The following is a 19,298-nucleotide window of genomic DNA, read 5'->3' as shown; positions in this document are numbered from 1 at the left end:
TGTCAAAACACAAAACGTGGTTTACAGTTTTTCTTAAAATATCATTAATGTAATATAGGGTGATTGTTTTTAAAAAAAATAACAAACTTTAATCCTAAGTAGTTGTTCTCTCTTTCTCAAATATTCAGATTGTGCTTCATGAGCCAGTGGGGATCGAGATATTACGTACAGTAATATCGAACACAACATTAAGTATTCACTCGTTTATAATGAATTAACTTTATTTTGATCATGTCAGTACAAACACATCGACTCGAATACAGAGTTCGAAACACAGTGAGATCAGCAGTTTTCAAAGAAGTTTGTTCTCACAGATGAGGCGGTCGACTCTTGCAGTCGATAGCCGCCACAGAGCCCCTGCCGGTAGTGCGGAGAATTGTAAGGATGATGAGAGGCGTGTGTGCACCCGGCCGGCTGATGGCGGAGGTGCGCGTGACCAATCGTGTCGTGACAGGCGCTATAGTGCGAGGCGCGATCGGACCGTTTCTCGACGTCTTGGTAGGTGGCAACGGAGGGAAGGAGGCGCGGAAGGCATCCACAGGTTGACCGTGCCATTCTGCTGATGGCATGGTGGAAGCAGAAGGCGGCGGCATGTCAGTGGGGAGAACATCATCGTGCCGAGGCCGTGCGGCACAGCGGGGTTTTGATCTGATCAAAGGTGTGGAGTTGGTTGAAGATCCAATGCGATGTATTGCCAAAGTATTTGCCGGTGAGCGCCACGGTCAGTGCAACGTGTCCGGTATCAGTTTGTTATTGGTCATATGAAATAAAGGAGCAAACATGCTGTGGCTTAACAGGTTGCGTGAGAGATGCTGGATGAGCAACACTCACGGTAATGATGGAGTTATAGAGGTGCTAGATGACGCAGCAGGGGAGAAAACAGCAAGCTGCACACGACTGACCTTGGCAGCAGATGACTTCGATGTAGATGGAAGCATCACCGCAGAGTCCATGGACAGAGAGTGTGTTACAGTGGTAGATGGCAGGATGTTCCAAGCTGAGTTGATGGTGTCAGTGTTTTGATGTGCCGTGAGCCCTGTGCATGAGGCATCGCGACGGCGAGAGGTGGTGGAAGGCAGACGTGGTCAGCGAAACCATGGTCGGAGCAGGAAAGCGATGAGACGTAATGTGAACGTGAAGAAGTCGAATCGGTGGATGAACTACTGGTCCCTGGCGGAGAGGTGACACAGTTCGATGGAACTGGAGCTGCGTGTGTGCTGTCACTGTCAGTGCTGCGGTCGAGTCGTAAAGCTACAAGTTGCTCGCGCGAAACTGCTGCACAGTCGTGTGATGGAGCGGAAAGATGCTCACTCGTCGAAGCAGAAACAGCAGATGTGTTGGTTGTACATTGCAGAGGTAGTGAAAAGGGCGGCAAAGCAAGTGGCACTGGAATGTGGCTGGTTATGCCATGGTACAGAAACGAAGTGTCTGGAACTACCAAGGAAAGGTGGCAGCAGTGTGAATAAGTGGCTTGTATCACGTCAGTAACGTAGAATTTCCACTTGAGGTGGCGTCGTGATGACAGTTGTGACATCTGGGACATGGATACATGTAGCGTGATCGTCAGGGTATTAGTTGTAGCTGGTAGTAACGGCAAAGGATCATCAGCACTCGGAAGCGGAACAATGACAGGAGCATCTCGTTGCATGTCGTGCTCGGTCGGTGTTGGCAGTAGCATGTGTAACTGATCTTGTAGCAACAAGTGGTATGTTGCAATTTGCTCACGTAGCAGTTGCAGTTGTTCAGGCGAAAATGCATCTCGTTGCATGTCTTGCCTGGTCGGTGTCGGCTGCACCATGTGTAACTGATCTTGTACCAACAAGTTGTATGTCACAATTTGTTCACGCAGCTGTTTCAGTTGTTCAAGCAAAAATGTATGTCATGAAGCAGTCTGCTGTGTATCACTGAGTAAGATGGGGTCAAAATCAGAATCTGTCTCTATCAAAGGGTAACCTGGCATACAAGACAAGGACGGTGGCACAGTATTGACGTAACAGTTCGAGTGGAAGAGATCGTGTGTGCAATTGCGAATGTGAAACTCAGTACTCGCTCACAGCAGAGTGAGAACACATTCACTGCTGTAAGGAGTATTGATACAGCTGAAATCGTCTTCTGGGGTGGGTGAACAAGTTGCGGGCACGATCAAGTAGTGAACAGCCAGGCAGTAAGCATGTGTAGTGCCAGCAAGTTGTTGACAAGATGCGGGTGTAGTAGCCGTGGTGGGATCATATGTCGCGCAGCTGTTTGTTTTGACTGGGTCGAGGTCAGTGAGCCAGCAGGCGGTGGCCGTGACATTGCTGTCGGTGGTGGTCGAGCAGAGTCGGTGCGGCTTGGGTGCTGCGTAGAGGGAGGTGTGGCACATCCAGTGTTGCACTGAAAAACAGCCGTCATTGTCGTTGGTGTAATTGGTGCATTGTTGTTGGTCGGTAGGATGTCCTTGATGAAATTGTTCCTGTGATGTTGGTGACAGGTGCTGAATTAAAGCGGCTTTTGCTCTGGTGTACTTGTCACTCAAATTGTCACAGATAATGTCCGTAATTATATAATGATAGTCCTTTAGGTGCCTGAAGAGTACGAGGTATTTTTCACTTTCGTTGGTGATGCCATAAGAGGAGAATATATACTCGAAGGCCATGAACCACATTGGGAGTTGGTCTGAGAGAAATGTTGGTAGTTGAATGCTGCAAATGAGGGACAAGCACGGAGAAGTGGCAGAAAAGTTGGCGTGATCATTCGAACTCTGGAAGACGGGCTGTGCGGAAACTGGATCGAACGAATTTGCACGCGTGGCGGAAGATACGGTAGCCATGACGGGCATTTGTGAATTCGACCAGGCATGTGATTTAGCCATAGTTCGGAGTTTGTGCGAACTGGGATTTGCAACATAGTCCCAGTTTGTTGCAGTCCATTGTTTGGCATGATTTTCCCATGTCAAAGCACTGCACAAAGTTAATTCATTATGCAAAAGCAAGTCAAAATTGTCCAAATTAATCAGCGAAGGAGCACTGCACTGTCCGGAAGTGAAATTATCAACGCGTTGAGCGGGTTTCGACAGACGACGTGTGCGCCTCGGTCGCATTGTTGATGTGTGAGAAGGTGATGAAAGTTACCAAAAAGCACGATGCACACAAGAGTTGGGAATTTACACACTAATTACACTTCCTGTACACTGCATCCAGATGCGGCGTGCTGCAAAATCAATGGACGTAGAAATCCAACATAGGGTTGCTGCATTGTTTGTCCATGGTGATGTTCCAGTACACATTTCTGGCATCGTAAGCGGCGTTCATGAGCGTCGGGGTCACCAGTGTGGGGATCGAGATATTACGTATGGAAATATTGAACCCAACATTAAGTAGTCACTCGTTTATAATGAATTAACTTTATTTTGATTATGTCAGTACCAACACATCCGCTCGAATACAGAGTTCGGAACACACTGAGATCAACAATTTTTAAAGAAGTTCGTTCTCAAAGATGAGGCGGTCAACTCTTGCAGTCGATAACCCCCACAAGCCCCTCAATTGAATAGTAACATTTCTGCACTTGTTTGTAATATAAGATTTTTCCAGTGATTCTAAAATAATATAGAGAAATTCTTTTCCAAACGATGGGTAGGCAACATAAAATTATTTTGATTCCCGGTGTTGGAATCATGTTTAAAAATTGGTTTACTATAAATAACTCAGGTTCACTGTGTGTGTGTGGGGGGGGAGGGATCACTTTGTATATGTACAGTGAGGGAACACTAAATATACTTAGATTTTTTTAGAAACTGGTGATATCATTTTCTTCACTTAACATTCTGCTTACTTCTGGTCAAGGCATGTGGTTGGATCCACCCTAAAATATAATTCTGAACCTTATTACTGATTTGAAGTAGCTGTGATATACTGCTTTCCTTACGTTCATGCCAGTAGCATTGTGTAATATCATCAAAGCAAATCCTAAGCTATTTAATTTATTTCTGAGTTACTGTGTATGCCCTATGATAAATTTTTATCCTGTTGCATTCCTAAGAATTTCACACAGTTAACTTCCTGCAAATACTAGTTTTTGTGGTCTGTTCAAATGTAATTTAACTTTGCTTATTTTGCTTGGAGCTGCATTAACTGAGTTCTTTTTTCCCTTTTTTTTTTTTTTTTTTTTTTTTTTTTTTTTTTTTTTTTTTTTTTTTTTTTTTTTTTTAACCAATTATGATTGAACCAGTTACCCAATTTTTCTAAGGTACTGATGACAGTTTGAGGAATTTGGTCAGTACTGTTAGTTTTAATGATTACAGATGTATCATCTGCAAATAAAACTGAGTGACCATCAACATGAAGCAATAGATAATGTTGTTAAGTGGGAACAGAATGGGACCTAAGAGTTTACCTTGGAGTTCTTCATATGAAATGGTTTTCAATTCTGAAGCATAATTTCCTCTCTTTGATGTTATAGTCACTCTTTGTCTTCATTTGGTTGGATAGGGCTCCTAATTCCATAGTTTTGCAGTTTAAAAACTAGCAAGTAGTGGTTCACACTACCAAAGCCCTTTGATAGGTCACAAAAATTCCTTTTGCATGCAAGGAGTTGTCTAGAGAGGAGTTAATTTTGTCTACAAGTTGGTTGATAGCAAGTATGAAACACATACTGACTTTTTGAAATTATATTAAGTTTTTGTATGATGTTTTGAATCTGTATTGTGATGAACTTTTCAAATATTTTTGATATTGATGGAAGAAGAGAGATTTATGATACTTATGATACTTTATTTAGTCCCTTTTTTGAATAGTGGTTTAATTCTTGTGTCCTTCGGAGTATCTGGAAAACAACGTTCTTCAAAGGACTGATTAACTGTTGTGGATAGTGGCTTCACAATTACTTCTGAGATTGCTTTTAACACTTTTGTTGGTATTCCATACCACTCTGCTGATGTTTAACTTTTTAGTGGTAGTATCACATTTTCTGTGTAGTTGTGGTGAATGTACTGAAGAATTCTCCTTCAAACTGCCTAGTGCCAAAGAAGTTAACATTCTCTGTGTGATTTTCTACATTAATGTTAAATTTTGATTACATTCAGTAAACAGTTCTGAAATACGAACAGGACTTACAACAATTTTGCTCCCATCATGATTTTGGAAATATCTTAGCCTCTAGCTGTAGCTTTGACCACTGACCATACTGTCATTTTGATTTATCCAAAATAAATGTGTTATTTGTGAGTTCTTTTGCTGCCTTTACAACTTTCTTAACAATATTTTTGTAATATAGGTGATATAATCCGGACTTCTGTCGTGCATTACTTGCTTCTGTAACCAATTTTTCTTTATTTCTTAATTTTTGTGGTATACACACCAAGGTGACAAAAGCCATAGGATAACGATATGCACATGTACGCAACATATAAAAGGGCAGTGCTTTTGTGGAGCTGTCATTTGTACTCAGGTGATTCTTCTGAAAAGGTTTCCTACACAATTACGGCCGCACGACGGGAATTAACAGACTTTGTATCTGGAACGAATGTCGGAACTTGATGCATGGCACATTCCCTTTTGGAAATCGTTTGGGAATTCAGTATTCTGAGGTCCACAGTGTTAAGAGCATGCTGAGAATACCAAATTTCAGGCATTATCTCTCACCACAGACAACACGTTGGCTGACGGCCTTTATTTAACGACTGAGAGCAGTGGTGTGTGCATAGAGTCGTCAGTGCTAACATACAGGCAAAAAGGCACGAAACAACAACAGAAATCAATGTGGGACTTACGAAAACTGTATCTGTTAGGACAGTGCAGCAGAACTTGGCGTTAATGGTCTACGGCAGCAGACGATGATGTAAGTGCCTTTGCTGACAGCACGACATCACCTGCAGAAAGTCGCACGGGTTCGAGACCGTGTCGGTTTTACTATAGATGACTGGAAAACTGGTCTGTTCACGTGAGTCCTGATTTCAGTTGGTAAGAGCTAATGTTAGGGTTTGAGTGTAGTGCAGACCCCATAAAGCCACGGATCCAGGTTGTCAACAAGGCACTGTGCAAGCTGATGGTGTCTTCATAATGGTGTGTGCTGTGTTATACAGGGAATGGACTGTTTCCTCTTGTGTAACTGAATCAGTCATTGACAGGAAATGGTTATGTTTGGCTACTTGAAGACCATATGCAGCCATTCATGGATTTCATGTTCCTGAACAAGGATGGAAACTTTATGCAAACAATCCTACTGGAGAATTGACAGTATGCCATATCATTGGGACAGAATTGTGTGCAATTGGTTTGAAGAACATTCTGGACAGTTTGAGCAAATGATGTGGCCACCAAGTTGCCTGACATGAATCCCATCAAACATCTATGGGACATAACAGAGATGTCAGTTTGTGCACAAAACCCTGCACCAGCACATTTATGGATGGCTACAGAGGCAGCACGGCTTAGTGTGGCTGCAGGGAGCTTCCAATGACTTGCTGAGTGTATCCCATGTCGAGTTGCCACACTACGCTAGGCAAAAGGAGCTGTGACACAACATTATGAGGTATCCCATGACTCTTGCTTGCTATCTCAGTGTAGTAAGAGGGAAAGTTTCGTTAATAGTGTGCGGAAAGTTTTCCAAGAATATAAGAAACTTTTCAGAATTTTGAATACTATGTTCTATAGTCCAATCCACTTAATTTAATGTGTGATGGAATAAATTCATATTTTATATGCTGAACTGCCATTTGGTGAAGTTTCTTTGGAGCAAAGTTCTGTTTGTGTGTGTGTGTGTGTGTGTGTGTGTGTGTGTGTGACTCCATATAATACAGCGCACAATGGGCAGAAAGTTCTAAGTCGGAAAACCTTATTTGCCTCATGGTTAGTTAAAATACTATCTATATATCTACATCTACGTTTATACTTCGCAAGCCATCCAATGGTGTGTGGCGGAGGGCACTTTACATGCCGCTGTCATTACCTCCCTTTTCTGTTCCAGTCGCGTATAGTTCGCGGGAAGAACGACTGTCTGAAAGCCTCCGTGCGCGCTCGAATCTCTCTAATTTTACATTCGTAATCTCCTCGGGAGGTATAAGTAGGGGGAAGCAATATATTCGGTGCCTCATCCAGAAACGCACCCTCTCGAAACCTGGCGAGCAATACACCGCGATGCAGGGCGCCTCTCTTGCAGAGTCTGCCACTTGAGTTTCCTAAACATCTCCGTAACGCTATCACGGTTACCAAATAACCCTGTGACGAAACGCGCCGATCTTCTTTGGATCTTCTCTATCTCCTCCGTCAACCCGATCTGGTACGGATCCCACACTGATGAGCAATACTCAAGTTGCTGACTATTTGTTTACTCAAGTAAAATCAGTGGGAGTAGCATTTAAACCTTTTTTACTCGTGTCAGTGAGTTTTGATGAGCTGTTGGCTTCACTAGCTAAATCAACAACTCCTTCTATTCTGTAGAAAAATTTATATTACACACTGCCAGAAAGGTAGTTCACCTGGAAAGATGACATTGAATTTGATCTAATGACAGCAGATGCCACAGGGATAGTAGATGTACCATTAATGGTTTCAACATCATCCACCAATAGCGTAGTGACCTAGCTACAAGAGCACTGTCTGTGTCTACCCTTTAATAGGTAATATTCACAGCCAGAAGGCTAAGTGTGGTGCAGACATGGGAAGCAAACAAGCAACTGTGCCATGGAGATGCACTCATGCTTCCTACAGCCAACTGAGTGAGTTTGAAAGGCGTCAAATTGTGGCCAGATGAGTGGCAGGATGGTCGTTTTTGAGAATTGCTACACATGTTGGATGTGGTGCGTCACTTGTGCAATGATGCTGAAATCAGTGGTCACATGAACATTCTCAACTTCTAGATGAGTTCTGGCTGACCTTGCAGCACAGACACCTGCCAGGATCATCTTTCTGCAAGGGCACCAGTCGCAGATCGTACAGCTACCAGAGCACAGATAAGAGGACTTGTGAGTCCAGATGTGTCAACACAAACTGTTGAAAACCGATTATTAACAGTGGGACTACAGGTGCATGTGCCTCTAGCCCATCTTCCACTCACACCACAGCATTGGCAGGCACAACTCAACTGTTGCTGTCGGAGGATCTTGGAACATGGAAGCAACACCATGGTCTTCAGCGATAAAAGCAGATTGTGCCTGCACGCAAGTGATGGTCATTTGCATGTATGACGTAGACCTGGTGAGCGCTGTCTTGTAGAGTACATTCGTAAGACACACACTGGCCCTACACTCTATAGTCTGTTGTGTGATAAGCTACAACTCTGATTCACCTTTTTTTATTTCTGGACAGGCACTAACCAACGCTCAGTATGTGCAGGATGTTGTTAGACTCATTCTTTTGCTGTTCTTGAAACAGGAATGTGATGTGTTGTTCCAATGTGATAATGCTCATACACACAAACCCCTCGAAACTCAACATGCTCTGCAAGACATGAAGCAACTTCCCTGGCCAACATGATCTTCAGACATGTCTCCAATGAAGTATGTGTCGCATATGATGGGACAAAAAGTGACTTGTGAAACTCGTCAATCATTAATTCTTATAGAACTGTGTTTATACATTGAGCAGGCATGGCATAACGTATCTCAGGGTGGTATTTGTCATCTATAAGATCGACTGGATACCTGAGTCAGGGCTTGCATTGCCATCCATGGAGGCTACGCCGCACTTAAATATGGCTATTTTAGCGTGGGTTGATATGTGGTACCTCAGAACCGCTTATGCTATTTATCTATAAATGTGATCATTTCTTACACTCCATATGCATTGTTGCAACAGTAAATCTTCCGTGAAGTGGAAACCTCTAAAACAGTGTACTAATTTTTTTTATGGTGGTATAGTATATGTAAAAAGTGATGGGTAGAAATTACTGACTCAGATCTTGGTTCAAATGGCTCTGAGCACTATGGGACTTAACATCTATGGTCATCAGTCCCCTAGAACTTAGAACTACTTAAACCTAACTAACCTAAGGACATCACACACATCCATGCCTGAGGCAGGATTTGAACCTGCGACCGTAGCGGTCACGCGGTTCCAGACTGAAGCGCCTAGAACCGCACGGCCACACCGGCCGGCCTGACTCAGATCTGTATATTAAAAAAGATCCTTAGAAATGTTCAGCACGTGACCATATTTACAAATTAATTTGCAATGTGAATATAAAATGAGTGTCATTATTTCTGCATGTGGATTTCTATTCACAGATAACATTACAATATTTTATCCTAACTCTATGCAGCTGGTTTCAAATATACATTCTTCATTAAGAGAATTAAAATCGTATCTCCCTTTATATTTCATTGACCTTTCCCCAAGTGTTCAGGATTGCCCTTGTGTTACATTACTCCTACAAAAACTGTTGGAAACATATTAATTTGCAGGGTTATTTAAGGTTTTAATATTGTCCTTTATAAGCCAATGTTCACTCATGCAAATAACTTCGGAATTTGGTCTTTCTGACAAAATGGCTTGCAAACCCTTAAGTTTTAGTGAGAATAGGGGGGTTAATCAAGTAAATTTGTCAGTAGAGAATCATAAAAAGATAGGTAAATAAATTTTTCTGTCAACTTGGACTGTTGTTGTTATTGTGATCTTCAGTCTGAAGACTGGTCTATGCAGCTCTCCACACTACTCTATCCTGTGCAGGCCTCATCATCTCCACGTAATCACTGCAACCTACATCCTTTTCTACCTGTTTACTCTATTCATTTCTTGGTCTCCCTCTACAGTTTTAACCCCCTGTCCTAACCCAGTGATCCCATTTTCAGCTCAAGGTATGCCACAAATTTCTTCTCTCCCCAATTCTATTAAGTACCTCCTCACTCGTTACATGATCTACCATCTAATTTACAGCATTCTTCTGTAGTTCCACGTTTCAAAAGCTCCTCTTCTCTTCTTGTCTGAACTGTTTATCATCACTGTCTCACTTCCATACAAGGCAACACTCCAGGGACATTCTTTCAGCAAGACTTACTAACACTTAAATCTGTATTCAGCGTTAACAAATTTCTGTTCTTCAGAAACACTTTTCTTGCCATTGCCAGTCTACATTTTATATCCTTTCTGCTTCATCCATCATCAATTATTTTACTGCCCAATACAAAAATTTATCTACTACTTTCAGTGTCTCATTTCCTAATCCAATTCCCTCAGCTTGGTTGAATTTGATTACATTGCAATACCCGTGTTTTGCATTTCTTGATGTTTATCTTACATCCTCTTTTCAAGACACTGTTCATTCTGCTCAACTGCTCTTCGAAGTCCTTTGCTGTCTCTGACAGAATTGCAGTGTCATCAGCAAACCTCAAAGATTTTATTTCTGCTCTTAGAATTTTAATTCCTTCTCAAAAATTTTTCTTTGGTTTCCTTTGCTGCTTGCTCAGTATGCAAACTGAATAACAATGGAGATAGACTACAAAGTTATCTCACTCCCTTCTCAACCGCAGCTTCCCTTTCATTCCCCTTGACTCAGAATTGCCGTCTGATTCTTCTGAATTTCAGAGAGTGTTTTCCAGTCAGCATTGTCAAAAGCTTTCTTGAAATGTACATAACCTATAAATTTACCTTCTAAGATAAGTGGTATGGTCAGTATCGTTTCATGCATTCCTACGTTTCTCCAGAAGCCAAACTGATATTCCCTGAGGGTAGCTTGTACCAGTTTTTCAATTCTTCTGTAAATAATTCATGTTGGTATTTCACAACTGTGACTTATTAAACTGATAGTTTGAGAATTTTCACATCTGTCAGCACCTTATGTCTTTGGAACTGGAATTATTTATCAATAATTCTGACAGAATGTTCTCCACCAGGGGTCTTGTTTTGACTTAGGTCTCTCAATGCTCTCTCAGATTCTTCTCAGATTGTCATATCTCCCATCTCATCTTCATTTGTGTTCTCTTCTTTTTTTATAATATTGCATTCAAGGACATTTCCTTTGTACATCCCTTCCATATATTGCTTCTATATTTCAGCTTTCCCTTCTTTCCTTAGGGCTGGTTTTCCATATGAGGATATACATACAACCCATTTTCTTTTCTCCAAATGTCTCCTTAATTATCCTATAGGCAATATCTTTCTTTCCCTAGTTATATATGCTTCTGTATCCTTAAATTTGTCCTTTGACCATTCCTGCATAGCTATCTGCATTTCCTGCCAGTCTCATTGTTTACATTTTTGTATTCACTCTCATCTGTTTCATTTGCTGCATTTTTATATTTTCCCATGCCATCAGTTAAATCCAGTATCTCACACAGTATTCAAGGATTTCTACTAGGCCTTGTCTTTTTATCTATTTGATCCTCTGCTGTCTTTAGTATTTCATCCCTCAGAGCTACCCATTTGACTTCTCCCATATTCCTTGCCTCTGTTTCAGTCACTCGTTGCCTAATTCTCCCTCTGAAACTCTCAATAACCACTGATTCTTTCAACTCATTCAGGTCTCATTTCCTTAATTTCCTACCTTTTTACAATTTTTCAGTTTTAATCTACTATTCATAACCAATAAGTTGTGGTCAGAGTCCACATCTACCCCTGGAAATACCTTGCAGCTTAAAATCTGGTTCCAAAATCTCTGTCTTAACATAACTTAATTGATCAAAACCATCCATTGTCCTCAGATCTCTTACACATATGTGACCTTCTTTCATGGTTCTTTATACCAACCATCATTGATCAACATCTCCAACCAACTGCCTATAATCTAGCCTCCCATGTTAAGGATAACTTCACCGACTCTCCACCATCCCCACCCCTTTCTCTCCTAGATCCCTACTCATCACTGTTGACACCACCTCCTCATACACCAACACCCCTTATGCCCATGATCTTACTGCTATTGAACACTACCTTTCCCAACATCCTTCAGGTTCCAAAACCTACCACCTCATTCCTCATATACCTCATTAATACGTCATAACTCACAACTACTTCTCCTCTGAAGAGAAGGCAACAGACAATTCCATAGCACAGCCATGGGCACCTGCATTGCACTCTCCTATGCCATCCTGCTTATGGGCCATCTAGAGCAGACCTTCCTGGCTTCCCAAAATGCCAAATTCCTACTTTGGTTCAGGTTCGCTGATGATATCTTCATGATCTGGACTAATGGCCAAGACATTCTATCTTCATTCCTTCACAACCTCAACACCATTTCTCCTGTCTGCTTCACATGGCCCTCCTCAGCCCAGCATGCCACCTTGCTGGGCATTGACCTCCTCCTTTCTGGCACATTAAACCCACCAACCATGAACAATACATACATTTCGACAGCTGTCATCCCTTGAACATTAAAAAATTCCTTCTATGCAGCCTGAATACCCAGGGACGGTGTCTCTGCAGTGAGAAGAACTCTGTTTCCCGTATGTTGTGCATCTCACCAAGGCCTTCACAGACTAGCATTAACCTCCAGACCTAGCCTGCAAACAAATCTCCTATACCATTTCCCCTCACAGTCCCAATCCTCCCACAACCCTCAAGGGCTAGGCATGAAGGAATGCCACCTTCATCAACACCACCATGGGCTGGAACTACTGAACTACATTCTTTGCCAGGGCTTTGATTACCTATCGTTATGCCCTGAAATAAGAGACATCCTACCTGAGATCCTTTCCATCCCTCCTAAAGTGGTGTTCCATCTCCCACCCAACTTCCACAACATCCTAGTCCATCCTCATGCCACTCCCAATCCTAACCCCTTGCCACAAGGACCATTTTCCTTTGGAAGACCCAGGTGCAAAACCTGCCCAATCCGCTCACCCAGCCCTTCCTATTCCAGTTCTGTCACAGTCTTATCACACCCCATCAAAGACTGGGCCACCTGTGAAAGCAGCCATGTCATATACCAGCTCTGCTGCAATCATTGCACAGCTTTTTATGTTGGTATGACTACCAGCCACCTGTCCACCAGGGTGAATGGCCACCACCAAACTGGCCAAGAGTAAAGTAGACCACCCACAGCATGCAGCTGAATATAACATGCTTGATTTCAATGGCTGCTTCACTACGCAGGCCATATGGATCCTTTCCTTTACCATCAGCTTTTCTGCACAGGGCAGATGGGGCTAATCCTTACAACCCATTCTCCTCTCCTGAAATTATTCCAGCCTTAACGAACAGTAACATACCATTCCTACACCCTCCACCCAACAGTTTCCAGCCCATCTGTCCTATCACCTCTGACCTATTCTTATCTCCCACCCTCTTTTTGTGCCACTCTCTGTCAACAAACCTGACCATCTTTCCGTACTCCTCTCCTGTTTTGCTCCTTTTTCCCCACCTCTCTCTCTCACAGCCTCCTGATGCTGTGCCTGTTGGTAATTTAGTCTGTGCACACTCTGAGAGACAGCACTCCTCTCTCTGCCACCTGTACACTGCTATCCCCTGCTGCCCCCCTCCCCTGTCCAGATAGCTGCTTCCATTTTTGTGACAATTGCATTCTGGTCTGAGCTGCTGGAGTTGGTGTGCGATATGCTTATTTTTGTGGGAATGAATGATTTATTTTATTTATTTATTTATTTAGCATCCAATAGATCACACATGTGATATAGGATTCGTCATTTGATTACACGTAACACATAACAACACATACACATAATAAATGGACAAACATATACAAACAGCAAAACAAATGACGTACACATAGTACATAAGTAGTGTACAAGAACTTATTACACAAAAACAAAAGTACGTACTCATGATAAACAATTATAGATCATGAACTACGCCTTATACACAAATCGTATTACGGATATTTAACAGATTTTTCATAAGTACCATGATTACAAAGTTGAAAACATAATTAAATTAGTTTGAATTTTTAAAAAATAAGTACAGGTTTCAATCCACAGTCTGAGACAGGTATCATTTACACTGTAGTAGCATTTTCCCATCAAGTATTTTTTTACTTCACACTTGAAATTATTTTTGCCTTTCAATTCTTTAATTTGAGAGGGAAGTGCATTTAAAAGCTTTATTCCTAAGCTGCTAACATGTTTCTGACTTCTAGTTTTTGCTACATAGGGAATGTGGAAGTCTTTACAATGCCTTGTATTGTGATCATGGTAGCTCGAGTTGGTTTGGAGATCGTAGTTATTTTTACTGATCATTTCCAGGCATTTAAAAATATATATCGATGGTATTGTCAGTATCTTTAGTTGTCTGAATAAGGGTCTACAGTGAGTTTGTGGTGGGCTGTGTGTCATGATACAAATAGCTCTTTTTTGCATAATAAAAATGTCATTTAGTCTTGACCTGGTTTTTCCCCAAAAACTTATGCCATAGCTTGCAACTGATTGGAAATAACTAAAGTACACCGCTCTAATACACTCTTTGCTACATACCTTGGATATTATTCTTAAGGCAAAACATGCTGATGTGTATTTCTCTATCTTTTCCTGATGAAGGCTGAGGCTGAAAGCTAATGAGTAAATATCTTTTTAATTGTGCCTATCTGCAACTTAACGTTTCATCTTTACGGTAAGCAGCAATCTGTCTTTTCCTTGGTTTGTTGACATAACATCCTGGAGTTTCCATTGTCTGATTAAGTCACTGTGTTCAATAACTAGTAAGTGCCTCAAAATGTTCTGGCACAGGAAGTTCTGAGACTGAGTAATTGAGCCATGTTGGACCAAATAAGACAATGCTTGAATAAATAAATCACCAGAGTGGTGTTAAATCGAAAGAACTGCACCAGGCTAGAGCCACAATATGAATTGGGTTCTGGGAAGTTGGGAAAATAATGGTGGAATGACTGTTGAAGAATTTTTGTTGAAGGCAAATAATGAGGGAGGAAATTTTTGCCAATGTTACCAGTGCATCAGCCAACCAAATGTTGGCCCCTGGGCTGTTGCAAGTCAGTAGTCCTTCAAAGACTATTTCTGTCAATATTTTCATCTGATTTTAAATATGGGGTTCATTCTAAAAATAAAGAATATTTGTTTCTGTAAACATTTTTATTCAAGATAATGAAAGAAAACTTTTTTATGACACGTGTTGATATCTTAGCTATTTTTTTATGCAGTCATCATTCAAATTCAAAGTTTTCTCATAATGTCTATATACTTTCCTATGCCTTCTGCATATTTGGTTGCCACCAAGATGTTGAACCAATCACCTACTGTCCTCAGTCAGTTGATTGCCATTTCAATATTGCTTTCCACTCAAAAGTGCTAACATTTTGGAAAAAAATATGGTAATCATTTGAAAACAAGTTTGGTGGATATTTGACAACATACTGTGTAAACTGCCAAAGCAAATCCTTCATTAACACAACAGAATGTTGGCAAGCATTATTGTGAAGAAGCGTAATGCCAGTAGACAACAATCCATGCTGTTTGTTTTGAGTAGCACAATGTTGAAGTGTGTGACATTAGGCTACTGCATTTATGGTCTCTTTTATAGGCATAAGGTTGATGAGTGAAATGCCCCATCAATCACTAAACACTCTGGCCTTAACATTTTTGTGGTGTTCTGTTTGTTTTTTCTTTTCCTTTTTTCGGGAGGGGGGAATGAGGTATCATGAATGATGCAAGACACTGCAACTCCCATTCATTGTTTTTTGTGTTCATCTGCCAAAAGATGAGGAATCCATCTGGCACACACTTTTCTATAGCCCAAATCAGTCTAACAGCTTTTAAGAAATGACCGTGAAATTTTGGGAAAGCACAGGCTCAGTCCCTAAATAGTGAAATGTCTTCATCTTCATTTCTCAATCACAACTGAAGGTTCGCCTGGTCATTCTTCGTTATGAACATTAAATTGTCTGGCATCAAACATGATGCACCAGTCTGTAACTGAAGCTTTGTTCATCAAATGTTTCATAAACTAATGTATGTGCCTGTAAATTTTAATAGGATGAACTTGCTTTGCACTCAGAAACTGTGTTACACTACAAACCTCACACTTCATGGATTGTCAATTTTGTCACACATTTTAAAATCATGCAGCTATTAGGAAGGTCTGTGACACAGTGGTAGGGGTGGGGGAGAATTACAGGTTGTCACATCCAAACATTCTTTACTTTGAAAATGACCTTTCTAATCATGGAAAATGAGATGCACACTGAAAATATTTCAGCAGCTGATAGAATGTAAAATCTGATATACTGATATGACAGATACTTGTTTGTAGGTGGCTGTGTATTTAAAAATCAGACTTTTCTTCCATGAGGAATTTACTAGTACAAGTAAACACAACTAATTTATCTGGTTGCAGTGTTGAAGAAGAATAAAATAAATTGTTGTAAACAAGAATCAGATTATGCATTCTGTGCAAAAGTGAAGGGATCTTTGAGATTCATGAACAAACACTATGTCTTGGTGACACTAAGTATACTAAGCTGTGCTGGATCAAGTATGAAATGTGTTACATAACTAGTTTACCAGTGCATAACCACAGAATGTTCTTGAAAGAGCCTGTACGGCCAGAAGTCATGGATATGGAAGTTCTAAATGTGAGTTGATTGTCTTTGGTACAGTAGTTAAATGATAGGGAAGGAGAATGAGATGATGAACACAACAGAGTAGTGTTATATATGGGTAGGTCATTTGCAGATTAGACATTAACCATAGTTGGCGGGAGGTGGGTCAGCAGTTGAATGTTGTTTGTAGCATGATTTCACAATCATGGAGAAGATTGCTGAGAGAGGAAATGGCAGTAATGGCAAGGTTTACCAAGTGTCATGACCTAGCACAGAATCATTACCTCACCTGATATCTACATGTATACTCTAAAAGCCATCATACGGTGTGTGAGTGAGTGTACGCCTGGTGCCACTGTCTGATCCCTCATTCTCTGTTCCATTCACAAATAGTGCATGGGAAGAACATCTCTCGATAACCTTCCAATTGAGCTCAAATTGCTTCAATTTTCTCTTCACAATCATTTTACGAGACATGTGGAGGAAGTAATACATTTCCCAACTCTGTATGCTCTCAGAATTTCAACAGTAACCCTCTCCATGATACGCCATGCCTCTCTCATAGCGACTGCCACTGGAGGATGCTGAGTGTCTTCATAACACTTTCACACCAATCAAACAATCTGTGATGAAATGCACTGTTCATCATTGGATCTTCTCTATCTCTTCCATTAATCCAGCCTGTAAAGGTCCCAGGATGGTGAGCAATACTCAAGAATCATTCAAACAAGTGTTCTGTAAACCACTTCTTTCGTGGGTATATTACATTCCCTTGGCATTCTTCTAACAAATCTCAGCCTGACATTTCCTTAAATGCCCAAAGATGTCCAGCAAGCACAACAGATGTCCAGGTGCGAGAGTTTGATCCATCTCTAGATTATATGTGTTCCACAAGATCGTGTCTGCTTGGAGAGCTTGCCTGTGTACTCAGCAGCATGCTAAATGCATTTCCCACACACAAAGAAGAAATGTGGTGCCTTACCCATCAATCAGTGGGTAGAATCCTATGCAAAGATGAGTTGTTAAAGAATGATTCTCACATTCTGTTCATCTGTCCTTGAGGAAACATTTATTGGCACACATGTTTCTATCATGACACCTCATAATCGGTATCACTGTATGCCATATCCGTGCCTTGAAATATAATGACAGGCTTGTAATGTGTCCGGAAGAAGGTGGCATAGTGTTCTCATCTGGGATAGCACAGTACTAAGAACATGTATCTCACTGGGTGTTGCCTTGCAGTATTGCGATTGCTGTGCCTTTTCTCTGTTGCATATGAAGCTATGTTTCATCTGGTGAATGGTAATGGCTGATGTGTTGGATAAGCACATGCAGTCTGAGCACATATCTTATATGTAGGGTGTTCATCTCACTGTCCAGATTTGAATCAGTTTCAACATGTAAGGTATGGGGCTCTCTAGAATAAAGGTCTGCAACCCTGACACATCTCTATGCAGCGGCACTAATCCTCATAGTGTGTCTGACCATCAGTGAAATGCAGCACAACAGACATAACTGGGTGGTCTGATCTATGGTGTAGGAAGCCATTGTGCATCATCTCATGCTGTTTTTTGGCCTCACATTGATTAATGTACCATACATAACTGATGGAGGGACACTACACATTGTAAGTGACATTTATGATGGATGATCTGTTCAACAGTGCTCCTCATATCTGTATCACTGTGTCACAAGTTAATATGATACCAGGCACCCTTTCGAGTCTGCACATTAGACTTGTTCCTCATGTTAAGTCATGAAAACCACAGATCCCTTATCTTATGACCATGAATGTAGCAAATAGATAAATTTCAGTACATATCAAATTCAGATAATGGAAAGAGAAAGTGAAATAAAACAGTAAGACTAATAAAGAACTAAGGAAAAAAATGATCTGTACAGAAATACTATATTATTGCATGACAGTGCAAGTTCAAGCCATCTCATTCCATCCAGATTAATGATAAATTTATTTTAGAATAGTTTGCATCCAAGAGTTTCAAAATTACTTGCTCTTTGATAACATCTCTTCATCAGATCACATTACATTTCGATTATATAGTACGTAGTAATGGTTTTCAGTTCTCGTAAGTCCAGTAAGATGTCCTATGTGTGTTCCCCCTACACGTAGTCACAAAAATAAGTAAATTCCTTCATGAAAATGCCAGACAGTCTTTTCCAAGTCCATCGCAAGTTCTCCTTTCCATCACTGTACTTATGAGCTAGTGATCTGTCACCAGTAGGCTCAGTGTTGATGGGTAATTAAACTATAAAGTTTCTTCATTGTAAAAATAAATATGTAGCTTATTCATCCTGTAACAGAAGAATAACAGTAAAACAGTTTTATTAAATATTCTTACTGGAATCAAATAAAAATATTACAGATAATTCTGATTATAATTTTTAAGCAAACACTGTAAAGAACTCTGAAAGTATTTCAGTTCACAATGAGTCATAATTATTTTATTAGATAAATAATCATGTAAGGGAGACATGCATAAATGAGCAATAATTCATCTCTCGCTGCAGAATTACTTCCGGTAAGTACTGTATTGTGTGGTAAGTGCCTATGACAATTCAAATCATTTTAAATGCTGCAAAACAGCAAATGAGATTGTTCAGAGCAGCAGGGCAACAAAGTCTAGTGATTTATTGCTTGTAACAAATGTTGACACCATGCACAGCATCTGAACCTAATTCAGAAACACTTCAAACACACAGTATGAAATCGACATAATAAAATGTACACACTGCACAAATGCACTGACACAGATGGTGTCACCAAATATTAGACATTAAAAATTGAATCATATAGATTTTACCTCCTTAGAGGTCAAACCAGAGAACCACAGTCCATATGTACAACAATCTCTTGCAATTTC

At 40.7% G+C, this 19,298-nt stretch overlaps 1 protein-coding gene across 1 annotated transcript in view; it reads left to right on the top strand.

The window, feature by feature from the left end:
• LOC124613827 (titin) overlaps positions 1-19,298 on the top strand; it is a 524,266-nt gene that overhangs the window by 370,799 nt on the left and 134,169 nt on the right. The window lies entirely within an intron of this gene.

Source organism: Schistocerca americana, chromosome 4, assembly GCF_021461395.2.
Source record: "Schistocerca americana isolate TAMUIC-IGC-003095 chromosome 4, iqSchAmer2.1, whole genome shotgun sequence".
NCBI lineage: Eukaryota > Metazoa > Arthropoda > Insecta > Orthoptera > Acrididae > Schistocerca > Schistocerca americana.
Note: the sequence above shows the minus strand (reverse complement) of the source record. Positions and strands in the feature narration are given on the sequence as shown.